Source organism: Zosterops lateralis (genome assembly GCF_965231275.1).
Source record: "Zosterops lateralis genome assembly, chromosome: 1".
NCBI lineage: Eukaryota > Metazoa > Chordata > Aves > Passeriformes > Zosteropidae > Zosterops > Zosterops lateralis.
In genome coordinates this window covers 83,381,971-83,398,205 of record NC_139762.1, presented here as the reverse complement: position 1 = coordinate 83,398,205, position 16,235 = coordinate 83,381,971, and the positions used below count along the sequence as shown (strand labels likewise).

General features: G+C 42.4%; 1 protein-coding gene across 4 annotated transcripts in view; it reads left to right on the top strand.

Moving 5' to 3' along the window:
* Positions 1-16,235, top strand: part of GRB10 (growth factor receptor bound protein 10) — a 144,373-nt gene that overhangs the window by 45,008 nt on the left and 83,130 nt on the right. Inside the window, exon 1 of one of the 4 annotated variants that reach the window (XM_083855375.1) lies at positions 13,233-13,343. The exons of the other annotated variants lie outside the window; for them this stretch is intronic. The gene's annotated coding sequence lies outside the window, so the exon portion shown is untranslated. Of the gene's footprint in view, positions 1-13,232; positions 13,344-16,235 lie in introns of those variants that run through there. 4 annotated transcript variants of the gene reach the window in all.

The following is a 16,235-nucleotide window of genomic DNA, read 5'->3' as shown; positions in this document are numbered from 1 at the left end:
TAGGTGAAATCAGAAGGCAGCACAATGACCCATGATCTGAGTAAGTGCTTTGGTTTCTTGAGAAATAAGACCCTTAGTATAAATGGAATAAAATTGCCGACAGGTATGACTTTTTCTTTGGAACAGCCAGCATAGATTTACAAGTTCCTTTTTTTTTTTTTTTTTTGTCCTTTGAGTTCCTGGCAGTGACTTTCAGAAGGACTTGCTCGATACTCTTGCCAACTTGTCAAGGCTGACCAGCTTCTGGTTCTTCTTGTCATCCTCACCTGTTTTGAAGAGGAATGTGTTTTCTGCCTCTGCAGTCACCAGGATCATACTCTGATTAGTGACTTACTGTTTTGAAGATGAGAGAGTAGCCTTGCTAGCATAGTATTGGCTAGTGTCCTTAGCATCTTCTAATGCATCCTATCTGCTCCTAGTTAGCTTGTCTGATCCTTAACCTTCCTTTGCTGTGAGTAATGGTTCAATCCTCCAGATGCTGACACTGTACTCAAAGAACAGGGAGACATGAAGAGCAATTGGAAAAACTGAGGCAAAAACATCACTGCTCTTTTTTGTCTTTAGCTGCTGGATCCTGTGCACAACCGAGAGCTCACAAAACTAATATTAGCAATCCTTTTGTCCTTACTTGCCTATATAACAATTTCTTGTTTTTTTCTTGACATCCTTTGCTTGATCCAACTCCTCTGGATGTGCACAGTCTCCATGTTCCTTCTGCATAACCTCTTCCTGCTTCAACCTTCTTTGTGTTTCAGCATTTAAGCTGAGGCAGGAGATGTCTGTCCATTCAGCTGGCTTTCTGCCATGCCCCTGTGACTTTCTGTATGCCACAGTGGACCATTCTTGAGATTTGAGGAGGCTATCCTGCAAGATCAGGTTGTTCCCCTGGTTACCTTGTTTCTTCAGAGAAGTCTGCCATGAGAGCTTTGCACACAGATCCTTGAACAGGCCAAAAATCTGCTTTCCCACAGTCCAGGACTGTAATTCTGCTGCTGGTAGTCTTGTTCTCTTTGCTTACTCATTACTGTCATCTCTGCATCATCCCCACTGCCATCAACCTCTTCCTCCCCAAATGGCTCTTCTTTGTCTATCAGTTGGCTTTGCCAGCTTGTTGGTCAAGCAGGAAAATGCTTCCCTAGCTGGCTCACTGGTCACTTGTGATCTTCACCCCACGCCAGAAATCTTTGTATTGTGCAGTGCTGGCTGCAGCTGGAACAGCACTGTTTGCTTGTGAGTGGGTCAGAAATGTGATTTAGCTGATTTGTGTCAAGTTTCTCCCCATCCCATGCACCTGGCTGCAAAAATGGACTCTTCTGGTTTGAGCAAGACAGGTATTCTGAATATTAATCTTCTTAAAGATGGTGAGTGCTTCTTTTGGGAAGAAGTATTGAGGTGGAAAATGAGGGGCTTGGCAGTGTGACAGAAGCAAAGGAGAACCTAGAGGTACTAGCCAATTGTTCAGGTGTTTCCTGTCCCAGCACTGTACTTTGTGGCTTCCCAGCCAGGGTGTTGGTACTCAGTCTCCTGTTGTGGCACTCTCTTGGCTTCCCTGATGTTTCCTCTCTCTCACAAGGCTTACATCCAAGTCTCCCGTGCTGCCTTCTCCAAGGACCTCCTGCCAGCCTTTTCTCCCCAGGACTGTCCTTAGGATGGTGTAGGGAAGCTCCCCCTTGCTGAGTGGCTTATGAGCATCCACCCTCAGATCTGGCTAATGCTGCTCTCCTTTGGTCATGACTGCCTCTGGCTCCGAGTCATTTGGTGGGGAGGCACTAGGGGAGTCCTGGCCAGATGTTGCCTTTCTTCTCCACTGTGGACCCACTGCAGAGGGGATGCCACCTGCATACCTGGAGAGCACGAAGGCAATGCAGGTCAGGGAGCAAGGGCTGACAAAAGCCTTCAAATGCATGGTATTATTGATTGCAAAGGGTTTGTGCCTAGCCTGGCAAGGCTAACATCTCCCTTTCCTGCCTGTGGGTTTTCTACCTCTTCCATCTCTGGGAGAGACCTGACTTCCCAGGTCTCTGAGTGGTTATGTTCAGGATGATGGAGAGTAGTGCCTAGGGGAGACTGGGAGAAGATATTCTAACTCTCCTGTAAGGAGATCACAGGCTCTTTCAGGAAGACATCTTGGCAATGATGATGACAGGAGACAGTTAACTGTATTTGTGGCTAGTCCACTTCCATGGGCCATCTTTTCTCATCACCCTCTGTGGGCTCTGGGTCTCCTGCCACCTGGCTGAGTGAAGCTCATTTATCCTGCACAGTCTTTCTGTTTGCTCGTACCCTGTTCCCCCTCTGCATATCCTCCTTCTTCCAGAGCTCTTTCTTGGGCTCATTATTTTTGGCCACATCACCATGACGTCTTCTCTTGACCTCTTGGAAAGATTTCTACAGAAGGTAGCTCCAGGATTATATGTAACACACATGTTACATACATACATAAATAATCCATTTATTAAAGCAACAACATATTTACTCACCCACACATGCCCTTTTAAGTTAGGTGAATTTTTTTTTCCTTTTCAAATTCAGGACAGACCCAAGGAGTTTTTCAACTCAGATGTATGTGCCAGTATTTGAGGTAGTCACCTGAGGCATTTTGTAGCTGGAAGCATTTGTAGAGCCTGTTTTCTAAGGTAAATGTGAATTAAGACTTCAGAGGGCCTGTTTCTCTACTTCTGACCATATAGAAGTATATAAGGCAGTGTGTTGCAAATCTGATGGAAAAAATTCCTTCTTATGTGTTTGCTGATGTGATTTTTGCATAAAATACATTATTTTTTGCCATGATGTGAAAAGGTCTAACTGAAATGTGCTAAAGATGTTCTGAAAAAGGCATCTCTTGAAATCTTGTTTTTTCTGGAGCCCTTTATGTCCTCAAGAGTTATGACAAGCTGCTGGCTGTTGAACATGAACTGTCTGTATGGTTAAGTCACAAACCATAACTGCTATGCTGCATGAGAGCAAGTTGGAAAAATAGTTTTCTGACAGCATATCTTTTGAGTATGACTTGCCCTGAAGATTAAAATAAATCCAAACCCACAAGACCAGAAACTTCTCATGCATCAACTGTGTCAGTAGCATCTTCTTAAACAGGGATATTGACACAAAAACATCTATTATTATGATGCGAGATTACACACATGCTATCAGTATTGTGGTGTGCTAATGGGCTTCTAGGTAATTTGTCACAATTAATTTTCTTGTTTTAACTAAATAAGTAGTCTTCTGTTTATCTCTATCCAGAAGGTGGCCCATTCCTCTCACCTACAGCTTGATTCTGAAGCTTAGTTCAAAGTTTTTTCTCTTCTCCTCCTCATCCTATGATTCTTCTTTTTTTTTTTTTTTTTTTTTTTTTTTCCATCTCCAATTTGACTTTAATCTCAGCAGGGATCTTTTCCACTACCTTTTATTTCATAGGCCTTAATTTTTGGGTTAGAAAGAATAGCTCAAAAGTAGAGGAAGCAGTACAATAAATACTGGTTGTGCTGCTAAAGGTACACCCTGAATTAATCCCCATTCAGCTGAAGTGTGGTGGCTGCTCGTGTGCAAGCTGCCAGCCCCTTGGGACTGCAAGGTAAACAAGTCACTTCCCCTCCCTAGTCTTCAGCAGTGGTTTCACAGAAGAGAAAGAAAAGCCACTTCAATACTGATTGAACAGCAGCTCATCCTATTGCATCCTACCTTTTCTTGGAGTGAACAGTAGAAATCCATTTGCAGAGATGTTCTTGTGGTTGAAAGTAGTAGTGTTTCAGTGTTGCTAAAGCCAGCATGATGAAACATTGCATGTGGATTTATTACTGTGGGACTTCTTGAACTTTTCTTCTGGCTGACCAGCTTTGCAGTCTCTGTTCACATCTCCTTGTCTGGAGACCCTTCTTCTGGGCAGGTCTTGTTTGGAGGCAGTTTGCTTGTTTTGTTTCATGTACTGCCTTGGCAATATTTGGCACACCAGATCTTCCTCCAGTAGCATACTGGTAGTTATGAAGCCCTTTTGATCTGTGGAGGCTTTAATATAGCCTCAGAGGCTTTGTGTGGAATTAAAGCAGCTGCTGCTAACCATGTGCCTCAGTGTATGTTCTGATGTGCTGTGGATAACTTCCTTGGATGTGTCCAGTGGGTGTTAAAAGAAGTGGGGAGGAGCTGTATAAAATAAGTGGTCACTTGACGCGCTTACACTGTGAACAACTTTAAAACAGAACAAAACAAAAAGAAAACCTTCCAAGCATGAAGAGGTGATTGACGTGCTTGCTTTTAGTGTGCCAGCTTCTGCAAAAACTGAAGATTTATACTTTGTATTGTGCTTTCTGGGACAGCGTGCAATTTTACATGTAATTTGTTACTATTTAAATGCAAATTGCTGATCTTTTGTAAATTTTCTTCCTTCAGAGAATGTTAAGTCAATAAAGATTTTATGATAAAGCCATCTTCTTAATGCAGGATAACTGGTAGAGCTACTTGCAATTAACTCCCTTTCCTCAAGGAAAGGAAAACATGGCAGCCACTACCTTGAGACAGATAGATACGATTATATATTTTTATTGATACTGAAACAAGTGCAACGATGGAGCATATTTCATATGGTACTTAGATTTTTGAAAATGGAATAGAGCCAGGTAAACTAGGCAGAGCACTGAGAGAAGTTCTCAGGCTAAAAAGTACTTTTGAGGTGCTTGTATCAAACCTAGATACTTCTTTTTCTACAGACAATGAAGATTAAGAAAATCATTTAGGTTGGAAAAGACCTCTAAGGTCATTGAGTCCAACCTTTGACAGATAACCACCCTGTCAATTAGACTATGGCATATAACCTCCAGGGATGGTGACTCCATCACCCTCTTGGAAAGTTTGTCCCAATGTTTAACATCTCTTTTAGTGAGGAAATTCCTCTTCATGTCCAACCTGAACTTCCTCTGGTGCAGCTTGTGGCTATGTCCTCCCACCCTGTCTTTGGTTGCCTGTGAGAAGAGGCTGACCCCCACCTGGCTACACCCTTCTTTTGGTTGTAGAGAGTGATAAAGGCCCCCCTGAGCCTCATTTTCTGCAGGCTGAACACCCCCAGCTCCCTCAGCCACTTGTTGTAGGACTCATTCTCCAGACCCTTCACCAGTGCTGTTGCCCTTCTCTGGACTTGCTCCAGCACCTCAGTATCTTTCTTGTAGTAAGGAGCCCCAAACTGGACACAGAGACTCAAAGTGTGGCTGAGTGCAGGGTGACAATCACTGGCCTGTTTTTGATACAAGCCAGGACCTCATCAGCCTTCTTGGACACCTGGACACGTGCTGCCTCATGTTTGGCTGTTGTTGACCAGTGCCCCCAGGTTCTTTTTCACTGGGCAACTTTCCAGCAACTCCTCCCCAGCCTGGAGTGTTAAATGGGGTTATTGTCACCCAAGTCCAGGAGCTGGCGCTTGTTGAACCTCATATAAATGTCCCTTTGATCCAGATGCCTCTGCAGAGCCTTCCTGCCCTCCAGCAGATAGCTTTCCCACCCAACTTAGTGTTGTTGCCCATGAACTTAGTGAGGGTACAATTGATACCCTCATCCAAATTATCGGTAAAGATACCGAAGAAGACTGAGCCCTGTAAGTTTCTTTCATTTTGAGAAATTGGAGTAAGACACTGATGCACTGGAATAGTCAGGATGGCTCCTGTTGTTAGTCTTATCTAAATTTTGTTTTCTTTCCAGATGTTGTGAATTGACAATTTCGATGTAGATATTTCTGTAATGCAGGCTGCAGCATAATTTGTATTAGAAATTTTGTCCAACCATTATGTGCTAATATTTGGGGGTGGCAACTTACTGAAGTCTGATAGAGCATCACTGAGGATTTATTTTTTTCCCTAGGAAAACTGTTTTGAACATTACTGTGTGTCCTAGGGTGACTTTATGATGCTTGTATCCCCAACTGTCTGTTCTGTTTAGGCTGGATATTAAGTTCAACACCTTTAAGACTGGTTCTGAGAGTGAAGGGAGGAAAGAAAAGTGCACAGTTTGTTTGCAGAAACAGCACTTGCTCCTCTGCATTCTTCTCCCTGTGTTATCTGCAGCAGGGACAGTGGGACAGAGCTCTCCGTTGCTTTTAGTTAGGTTTTTTTTTTTTTAGCTAGCTGAGTCAGAGAAGTTCCCCAGACTGTGGTTTTTCCTTTTCTTGGAACTGATCAGCCTGCTCTGGACTGAAAACCCAGAAAACACCGGGAGCTCACACCTGTGGCCCACAAGGGCCTGGGATGTGGCATTTTCCAGTGCAGGAGGGACTGATGAGGGACTGAAAGAGCCAAGCTACACCCCACAAAAAGGACTTTCTGAATCTGCCATCTCTCTTCAGAACAGCAAGAGGTCTTATTGTTTAACATTGTTCAATTTTGTATGCTTATGAATACTTTGCTTGTTAAATAAACAGGGTTTGTTGTTTTTTTTTCACTTTTCTCCAAGGAAATATTTTCCTGAAACAGCTGGAGGAGGGGCTCCTTGAATTGCTTTCTAGAGGGGCCCCTTTGAAAGTTTCCTCCCAAATTTCCCCTAAACCAGGACAATGTGAAAGGTGCAATTATGTATGTGACTTTCTTAGAGCTGCACAGGTTAAATGAGATTCATGATTAAGGAAAGAAATGCAGATATTCAGGCATATTGTTCATGTTGGTAATGATGTTGGAGTTTTTTGGGGTTTTTTTTCCTATTCTGAAGGTTTGCAAAGTAATCCATTACTGTTGAATATGCAGTACAAAACAACTATTTTAAGTACTCATATACTGCTGACTGTTTCTTGGACTCCAGCATTTTTTTGCATGAACTACATTACTGCTTTGCTCACTGTAACCCTTTCTGATATTTGGTTGGGGAGAATGCAGCAGCAGTCTGTTCCAGTACAAGATCTGATGCTAGGTGATTAATCATGAATAATCACTGTGCCTTAGACGTCTGTCTGTGGTTTCTGCGGGCTTTAAGTGGGGTATAGAGCAGTCAACTGAAGTGTATAAACATTTGCCTCATATCTCAGATTCTGAAATGTCTTTTTTTTATTTGGTAATGCTTGCTGTTGTAGAGATGTGTAAAGAGTAATTCTGTATTGAATTGAGAGCAAGTCATCTGAGCTACAAATGCCCTTGTCTGAAGTGAGGAATGAGTGCTGGGGCAGATGGCACCATGTAACAGCAGGAGAATGGATCTTTAGCTGAGTGGAAAGGTGTGTGGTTCAGGTAATTAGGATCATAGGTTTGATCGGATGGGGCAGGCACTTCTCGGCAGAGTTAACTATGTATCTAGTGCCAAAGATCACTGATGGGAAGGAGGGGAGGGGTACCAAGCGCAGCCTAAACTTCAGCAACTGAGCAAATTGGCTGAAAAGTAGTGATGAGGTCCATGTTGCTAATAGTTGAAGAAGGATAGCAAAGTAGTCTTGTATGAATTTGTTCAACGTGACGCTTGATATTGGTCAAATTATCAATTTGAAGGTCTGAAGAGCAATTTCATTAGCAGGTGAGAGTTACTTTGCTCACTGACATCCAGTAAATTTTAATGGTCTGTGTGGGCATAGCGGCTCCTTTCCCACAGGATGTTTATAATTTTATCACTTCTGTTGAGGGCAACGTTTTCGCTTGTTGGCCCATTCAGATTCTTAGTTTGAACCTGAACCATCACAAAGACAAAAGGGGGATAGTACTATTGCTGGTAAGAGAGCAGACCCACATTCAGATGATATAAATTCCTTTGTATTTCGTATTGCATTCCTTTGTTGAGTTTCATTTGTCTTGATGTCTAGGGCTTCCTAGATATAAGCTTACATACACTTAAATATAATTTAGGTTATCTGCTGCAATTGCCACTTCCCAAAGCATAGAGATTTGAATATAAATTCCTGAAGAGACTGCAGTTGTATGGAAACAGTGATTCCTTCAATCCAGGCGGTGTCTTCCCTTCTCTCCTCCCTCCCCTGGCGTGAGACACACAAATGTGTTGCTGCAGTGCAAGATCCAGAGTCCACCAGCTCACCCTTTCAAGCACTGAGCCTTCCAAGGTTAATTCAGGGCATCATTAGCCTGTGCTAGGACAGGCTGTCCAAGGAAGGCATTTTGCGGAACGTCTCCTGCCCACGTGATAGAAGGATGCTGTCAAAGCCTGACTCCCAAAGCCAATGTTCTTGGAAGCAGCTGGCCAGCAGTGCTGCTATAACCAAAGCTGTAGTGGATTTGATGCCAAGTAGAACAGATGAGCTACCTTGTATTTCACAGGTCTGGGCATGGGGAGGCCAGTGTGTTGGAAAAGATCAAATATCCTGTACCTTCTTTCTGCATTACAGCTTCCTCCAAAAAGAATATACGAGATTTTTTTTAATTTTTCCTTTTTTTAATACAAGCTTAAAGGAAATAAATTTGAAGATGTTTTCTCAGGTTGGACAGGTGTGTTAGCAAATGTGTGATGCTGAAATTTGCCATTGCACCAGGGTACAAATATTCACTCCCATTATGATTCTTTTTGTCCTTCTGATGAAGAAGGAATATAGTCTGACCATGCACTTCAGAAACTTGGACAAAACATGGAAAGTGACCCTGGTAAGGATTCTTGAATAGGCTGAAGGTTTTGTGAGCAACAACACATTGTTGTGGGTTCCATTACTCCCTTAGATTGCGTGAGCACCATCCAGTATAGTAGTTAACATGTATAAACTTGTGCTTTTGACTCAATTTAACTAGTGTAGTCTGTTAGGTGTCACTTTGATACAAGACCTCACTGAAAAGCCTCTTAAAAAAAAAAGAGAAATATGACTTGCTGCTTTAGGTTATACTTTCTCATGGTAACAAAACTCAAATTTTCAATTCAATTCCTATTGATAAGTACGGTTCAGTCTCACAAAAACCAGATTTTTCAGAGGATTTAATGTTTGAGTCAGTATTGACCAAAACCAAAGAGCTTAGAACATGCAGCAAAGGATGTAGTTTTGAACATCTGTCTTTGTCAGTGGCAGTCCCTTGCCAATGAGAGTGACTTGCTTTGGAGGTAAGGCTAATCTACACTTAAGTACAAGCTAGACATACGTTATCAGGTTCTATGAGTGCCAGCAGAAGAAATAAAATTTCCATATAAGCATACGACCTTCCTACTGTGAAGAATTTCCTAATATAAACTTCATTTATTCTGTGGTGTTTTGTTAGAAATGAAAATAAACCTAGTTTGTTTTAAAAAAAAGATGTTAAAGGATTCTTGATCAGTCAGTAAATACTTCATTTTTCTAAGTACTTTATAGGTGAAGACACCTCTAAGGAATGATTGCTTTCACTGAGAACTTTGTGCAATTGTTTCTTTTCTTTCAAGACTTTATTTTAGCTGTAAACTATGTAAACTGTCTCTAACAGCCACAGTGGTTTTAGTCTCATTAAAAATAGAACAAAGCTTTTAGCATTTCTAAGCCTGTCAGTTGGATTCCCCCATTGCTAGCTGATTAAAAGACAGCAACCCTGATGCATTGAATTTTCTTCTGCCATAATAAATGGCAGTCTGGTCCAAAAAGTGGACACTGTGGATTATACTATCCATTTTCTCTGTGCAAAGTATGGGGAGACAGCTCAATTTTTTGAAATGGTTTGTTCCTACTAAGGGAAGACTGTATCTAGTGGGAGAGTTCTTGCCAAATTTTGGGTTCAGGAGTGTTGAAAGCCCTGTTAATGTCAGTTTTGCAAAGATCAGACCAGAGAAGCTGAATCTCTAATGTTAGCCCGTATGCACACTGTAAAAGTGCATCGCTGGAGCTGTCAGCTAACACTCACTATGCTCACTCCTGCCTTACTGGAGAAAAGCCTTTTAGGAGTAAATAGATGCTACCAGCTACTGTTGGAGGCTGCTAGATGTGGTCCAGCTCTTGCTAGACTACATTGATTAATTAAATTATTTCCTGGATGCCAAAGAGACGCTGGGATTTGGGGCACAGGTAACAGGAAGAAGGTGGGTGATGGTGGTTTTTGGTTTGCCCTGATAGCAATTGCAATGCAGGTAGTGATAACTCACATAACTAGACTCCTAAAAATAAATCTGAAGTGCCTTCAGAAAAATAAGTTTCTAGCTCAGCTGTAGCAATGGCTTCTGTAAGTTTGTGGGGCTATAGCTTTTAGGGAGCTTCAGTGGCTTGGAGCATGCACACTATGAGGTTTCAGTGTTGTCAACAGGGTTCAAATCCCCAGGTTTTTTTAGACTTAAAGGTTTTCTGATCAGTGAGTTGCTAAAGCCCAGAAGGGGTCAGGAGATAAGTTCTTCCAATGTCAGACTGACAAGCCTTTCTGCTTTCCCCTGTATCATGGGACGTAATATAATTCCTGTGATTCATTTAACAAATTCTCTGACACTGCAGAGACATGGAACACAGATGCAGGTCTGTCATGTCTGCCACCCTCATTTTCCTTTTCCCTTTGCTAATTCTTGGTCTGTTGTAGCTCTCATATATGTTGTATGGTGGGCTGGTACGTCTGCTGGGGGTTGTAGGAATGTGTGGATCACAGCCGGTCCGTGTGCCCTGCCAGGGTATCGTGTGTTTTCAGTGATTTGTGGCGCTGAGGATTGGAGGTGCGGTGGCGTGTTGGGAGGAATGTGCTGCTGCCTTTGCTGCTCCTGTAATCCCGAACTGGCTTGTTTGTTCTTGGTCTCTGGGGTTATTGCTCCCAGTCTTGACAGCCAGTACTGTAAAATCAGAAGGATTCCTGCAGTTAGTGGCTTTGCTACTTTGGGAGAGAGAGCCCAACTTTTGACAAAGCTAAGTGGCTTTATTTTAAGCCCTTGTTTGTACAAGCTCTCTTAGCAATGGGAATGCTGAAATTCTAGGTTCACAGTTACTCTGTTGACTTACTGAGCCTTTCACTTGGCTCTTACCTAGTCAAATGACTGTAGTTAAGAGGCAGGAAACCAGGTTACAGGTCTTTAATTATGTAATATGTGGGTTGTCTGAGAATGCGCTTTAAAGTTTTTTGCCTAGTGTGCAAAGCCTGTGTTTTCTTTATTTGTATGACATGTTAAACCCTCTGGCAGAAAACAGTAAAACATACACACTCTCTCTGAGTAAACTTGAAATAGTTTGCAAAGCAGTGACTTTGGACAAACCCAAGAACCTTGCACTTCCCTCAGGACTCTTAATTGGAACACATTTCCTCAGACTCTGGGGTGTCAACTTGCTGAAATACGTTGTATCAAACAGCTGTCTGGTAGGGGAGTGTGCTGCTGTATTTTTAAGAAAGGAGTGTCACATGAATTACTAATTGATCTGGACTGTGGAGTTTGGATTAGAACTTGAACATTGGTCTGGATATGTCAGTTGGATTTATTCTTGTAATAGCCTGTGTGTTTGCTGTCACAAGGCTGAGAGTAAAACTGAGTGAGCAGGAACTCTGGAAGGCTGTGGATACCAGTAAGCTATAGGAGAGTTTACTGAGATGAATAGCTGGCTACTCGGCACTCAGCATAATTGAGTCTATTATCCTCTTTGTGCATTTGATGCTTGAAGTAAACCAAAGCTGCAAAATCATGGTATAAAGAATCAGCATAGCTTAAAAAACAGTGCAGGAAGTTACTTTACATAAATGCAAACAGTCTTTTGTTTGGAAAGTGAAGCATCTTATGAGGCATCCTCAGAAGAAACGCTGTTTAATCTGTTCATTGCCTAAGGAAACTCCAGGGGCATGTTAAGAATGACAGTACTGAGTCAGATAAAGAAATGTTTGTCTATCTGTGTTCTTCTTCTAACAGCAACAAGTTGCAGATACAAAGAGAAAGTGTAATTTCTTGAAGTATACCCTTTCTGCTCCTGAAGCCTGGAGCTGTGTCTACTTTTTCACAGCCCTTGGTGTTCACCTTTTCAGTGAATTTTATGTAGTTGCTTTTTTTTCTGGGAACCACTTACACTTGAGCACTCTGCAATAGTTTCCTTGGTCTATGCTAACATAGGGTACTTCATTTTGCTTTACACAAGTTACCTGAACAGAGTAAAGCTGTGGTGGTTCAAATAATGGCTTTGGTAATTTTCTCTTTACGCTCAGCTAGTTTTAAGACCTGTACCTTGGCGTGATGAAGAAGCACCACCAGGTTGGCAAGGAGCTCCTGTTTGGCAGGAGTGCCTTCTCTGCAAACTGAGGCATATCTGCCTTGATAGTCTCCTAAATCGCGGTGAGACCCGACAGCACGGCTGACTTTACTTTCTGTTGTGCTGGATGGTGTACAAACATCAGAAGTATGTCATGATCTTAATTTGTTGCTGTGGGACTGCTGGCATGAGTACGCGTGACTCTTGCTCAATTGAACCTTTTGTTCAGGGGCATGGCAGTGTGGGTTTGCAGACAGCTACAGTAAATCCAAAAACAGGGACTGTCTTCTTGGTGGTCTGGACATCCTCAGTCTGGCCATGCTCCCAGGAGCTTCCGAGAAGCTGTGCTGCCACTTGTAGCCTTTCTTCATCTTGTAAACTTCCAGAGACTGCTGAAATTAGAAGAGGCTGAAGCCTTCAGGGGATTTCCAGACTTCTCCAGAAAGCTACTCTGTCTCCTCTAATGCTAGACCCCCTTCTTTACAAAAGATGAGGGAGAGGGGAAGTATAAATGATACTTCATTATTTGTGCATTCAAATCTGCCTCCTCCCTTCTCTAAGCACTATTTACCTTTAGATTACCCTGAATGACTGACTGGATAACCTTTGCTAAAAAAACCAGGATGAGAGAAGCAGCAGTAGAGTGATAACGACACACTGGTCTGTCTAATAATGAAGTCTCATACTGATAAATACTCTCCTGAGCTAAACTGCAGGTGGGAACAGTGGCACTTGGAGCCAAAGAGGTGATTAAAGAGCACGTGTGCAGACAGCAGAGCTGCTGTAGTGTATGTCTGGCTGATTCTCTGATTAAAAGATGAGATTTAATGTTTTCTTAGATAACTGAAATGCTTATCGTGCTAGCACAAACAGCAGCAAACATTGTATGTCATAGTTAAAGGAGTGCAACTTGAAAGGCCTGGTTATAGATTGAAAAATAAATCTAGATTGTCCTGGTTACTGATACGTAGAGATAACACTGTCTATGAGTGGACTTTGGCTCTTAAGGCGATGCAAGCACGTCACATTTTGTGTCATGCAACATAGGTTTGCAAAAGGACGCTGTAATCTAACCTGTAATGATGGTGTGTTTGACTTTATGAAATGCTAATGCTTTAAAAGACCCTGCTTCAGGTCCTTCTAGCAGTCTTGCTAGCCACTTGGTTAAATCATCCTTGGTTGCAGAGGCTGACTGACAGAGGAAACAGCACATGCAAAAAAAAGTCAGTGAGGGCTAATGCTCAGCCAGCTTCTAAAAATACTACAATAGCTGGATGGTACAGTAAGTTAAGTAACATGCTTTAATTTCATATTGAGAGCATTTATTGGAAGCGGAGGGAGAGCTGGGGATTAAACCATGAAGCAAACAAATGACTTGCTTGGAGGCCGCTTCCAGCTGCAGCGGGGGGGTGGTGATGGACCAGAGCAGGTGCCCACCTTGCCCCCTGAGCTGGGGCCTGACAACAAGGCTGCTGGCACAGAGTAATTATATAACTTTATTTCCTGCCCCCCTCCCCTTTCTTCTTTTACCCTTGTTCCAGCGTGTGATCTCCACTGCAGCTGGCCCTGTACCAGCGTTTGTCTGTGCACAACGGACACAAACAGATTCTGGAGGGTCATGTGAAACTACCCCTGGCTCTTTAAACCTCACCGCCCTTACCTTTTCCCCTCCACTGCCTGCATTGCTCTAACAGGTGTGGCTTTGTTTATGCACGGCCTGTCGCTTTGCTTTAGCACCTGGGTTTTGCTGGTCCGCAGTGTCCGGAGGAAACCTTTGCCTCCTTGTTTTGCTCAAGCTGCAAGAGAACTCTCTGGATCTTGTGGGCAGGCGTTTGCACCGAGCGCAACAGGCAGAGGCATCAGCTTTATAAGGGCACCAGCAGCAGTCATTAGTCACTGTAACCTCTGCTTCTGAATACTTTGATCTACCTTACCATGGCTTTGGCTTAACTTTGTGAGTAAGGCCTGTGGTTCTCAGCATCTTCTGGTACAAGATGTAAGGTGATTCCAGAGAGGGCGTATCCTATTCCTGTGAATTTTTGGCAATTGCTGGTTAAAAAGAAAAGAAAAGTCTGGTTTAATTGAAGAGTTACAGGCCTGGAGCCAGGTGAAACCTTGGAATAAGGTCTCTCAGTTAAGTGTTTGTGTGTTACTGCTGTGGGAAACCCAGTTGTAAAATCATGCATCTCGGCCCCATTTCACCTTTGTTACTACATAATACTTCATGAATCTTGCCTTCCAGAGGGTACTTTTACATGTTGGGGCAACTGAAAACACATTTAGGTACGTCACAAATAGCTTATAGCTGGTTTTCTTGTTCCAGCTTTTATTTCTCTTGGGATGCCCTGTTGCTCTTCCCATCCAAGAGCAATATGTTGCTGCATCCATCCATTAGACATTGTGACTTCTTCCTGGGAAGTGGAACTAATGCTGCTGAACTACATCTGTGAGGTTTTAGCTACCCCATAAAAACTGGTCATGTTGAATTTTGGGGAGGGAAATGCACAGGGAAGAGATCTGGGCTAGGGAGGGATGTTCTCCTGAGTTATCTGTGCCTGTGATGCTTACTCTTTGTACTGAGAGCAGTCAGCTTCAGCTTTGAAACTTTTCCTAGATAAGCGTCTCCTCCCCGCTGCTGCCTTTGGCACCTTGGAAAGTTACAACTGAACTGTCTGGGGAACAGATTCATAATTTTGTATATCCTTTCTGCAGTTGCCTTCTTACTCTGCAAGTCCCAAATTTCCTGCCTCAAGTTTAAAATGGAGACGATGTGGGTCAGATCAGTGGTGGCTGGGTCGTGTCCCAAAGTGAGAATGACTAGTGCTTCAAAAGTACTAATAAATGTTAGAATGTGATACCCTGTGGTTGCAAGGGATTTGATGAAAACAGGAGCTTGTGAGTTGCTTGTTCCTAGCAAGTGGTCAGTTAGCTCCAGTGAAAGAGCTAACAAATACTGCTGTGTTTCAAGAAAGTAAGAACAAAGACAATTGTGCTGATAGAAGAAGGTCTGATGTGGTTTGGGTTTTTTTTTTGATTCCTGAGAAGCAATAACAAAAACTCATGAGATAAGTGAGATCTGGTGCATGAAACAACATCCAGTGTTGTGAAAATCAGTGCGAAGAATGTAAAGAGCTATAAGGGGAGATAGCCAGGATGGAGGCAGAAGTTTAAGTAGTCCCAGTTGTATCTGGCATAGATAGATGGATGCCATTTGTATCTTATCATACAGTGTTTACTCATAAAAACCTTCTTTAGTCATACCACTATTGTCAGTTTCTGTCTTATAAATGCCTGTGGGCTCCTGAACTGATCCCTGATGGTGATGACACTTGAGAGCAGCGCTTGAGTACTTGAATCAAAGCTCAAGCATTTGCTGAGACAGTCTCTCTGATGAAGAGATACTTTATTTCATATACTATATAACTGTATACAGTTCTAGTCTCCAAACACTACTTCCATTATGATTTTTTTGAGCATTAGCTTATATTTTGTCAGTGCTGGACTGAGGGCTCACGGTTGCGTGTAGTTGAATTGCCGCTCGCTGTGTGCTTGTTTCTGCTCTGCCTTAATTACAATGTCATTTCCCATGAAGGTGATTCCTATGTTTTGACATAAAAGCAGGTCATGCCATTGTGTATTTAGCCCACACTTTAGGCACAGCAGGATCATGTGTAGTATATCACTGCAGCAGTTTATGCTTGGTGATGTATCAGTGCAGTCAACTTTGCATATTAACTTAGTATATGCTAATGTGTGCCAGTTTTGTAAAACCACACACCTGCTCTAAATCTCCTTCTTATAATTCTAAAATGTGACTTATCTTGCTTTTCCTATTTTCTTGTTTATATTTCAATTTTCTTGCTTTCTTCTAGTTGTCTTCTTTGGCAAGATCTTTGAGAAACCGTGGTATTTTAGATTCAGCCAAATTCAGTTTGTGTTAAAACTTCATGAAACTTGATCTTGTGAGAATTCCAGTATGAAAAAAAACAACAGGTTGGCATCCAGAGTCATGGATGTTTATCTAAACTGAACTTCTGATTTCTCTTGAGGTTTAGTAGTTCACTACTGAATCTGTTTCAGTCCAGTTAATTAGTTACAAAGCCGTAAGCCACAGACTTGGAATTAAAGAAAACAAAGCCCCAAGCCTCCGCATAATTTGATGCAAGAAGAAGCT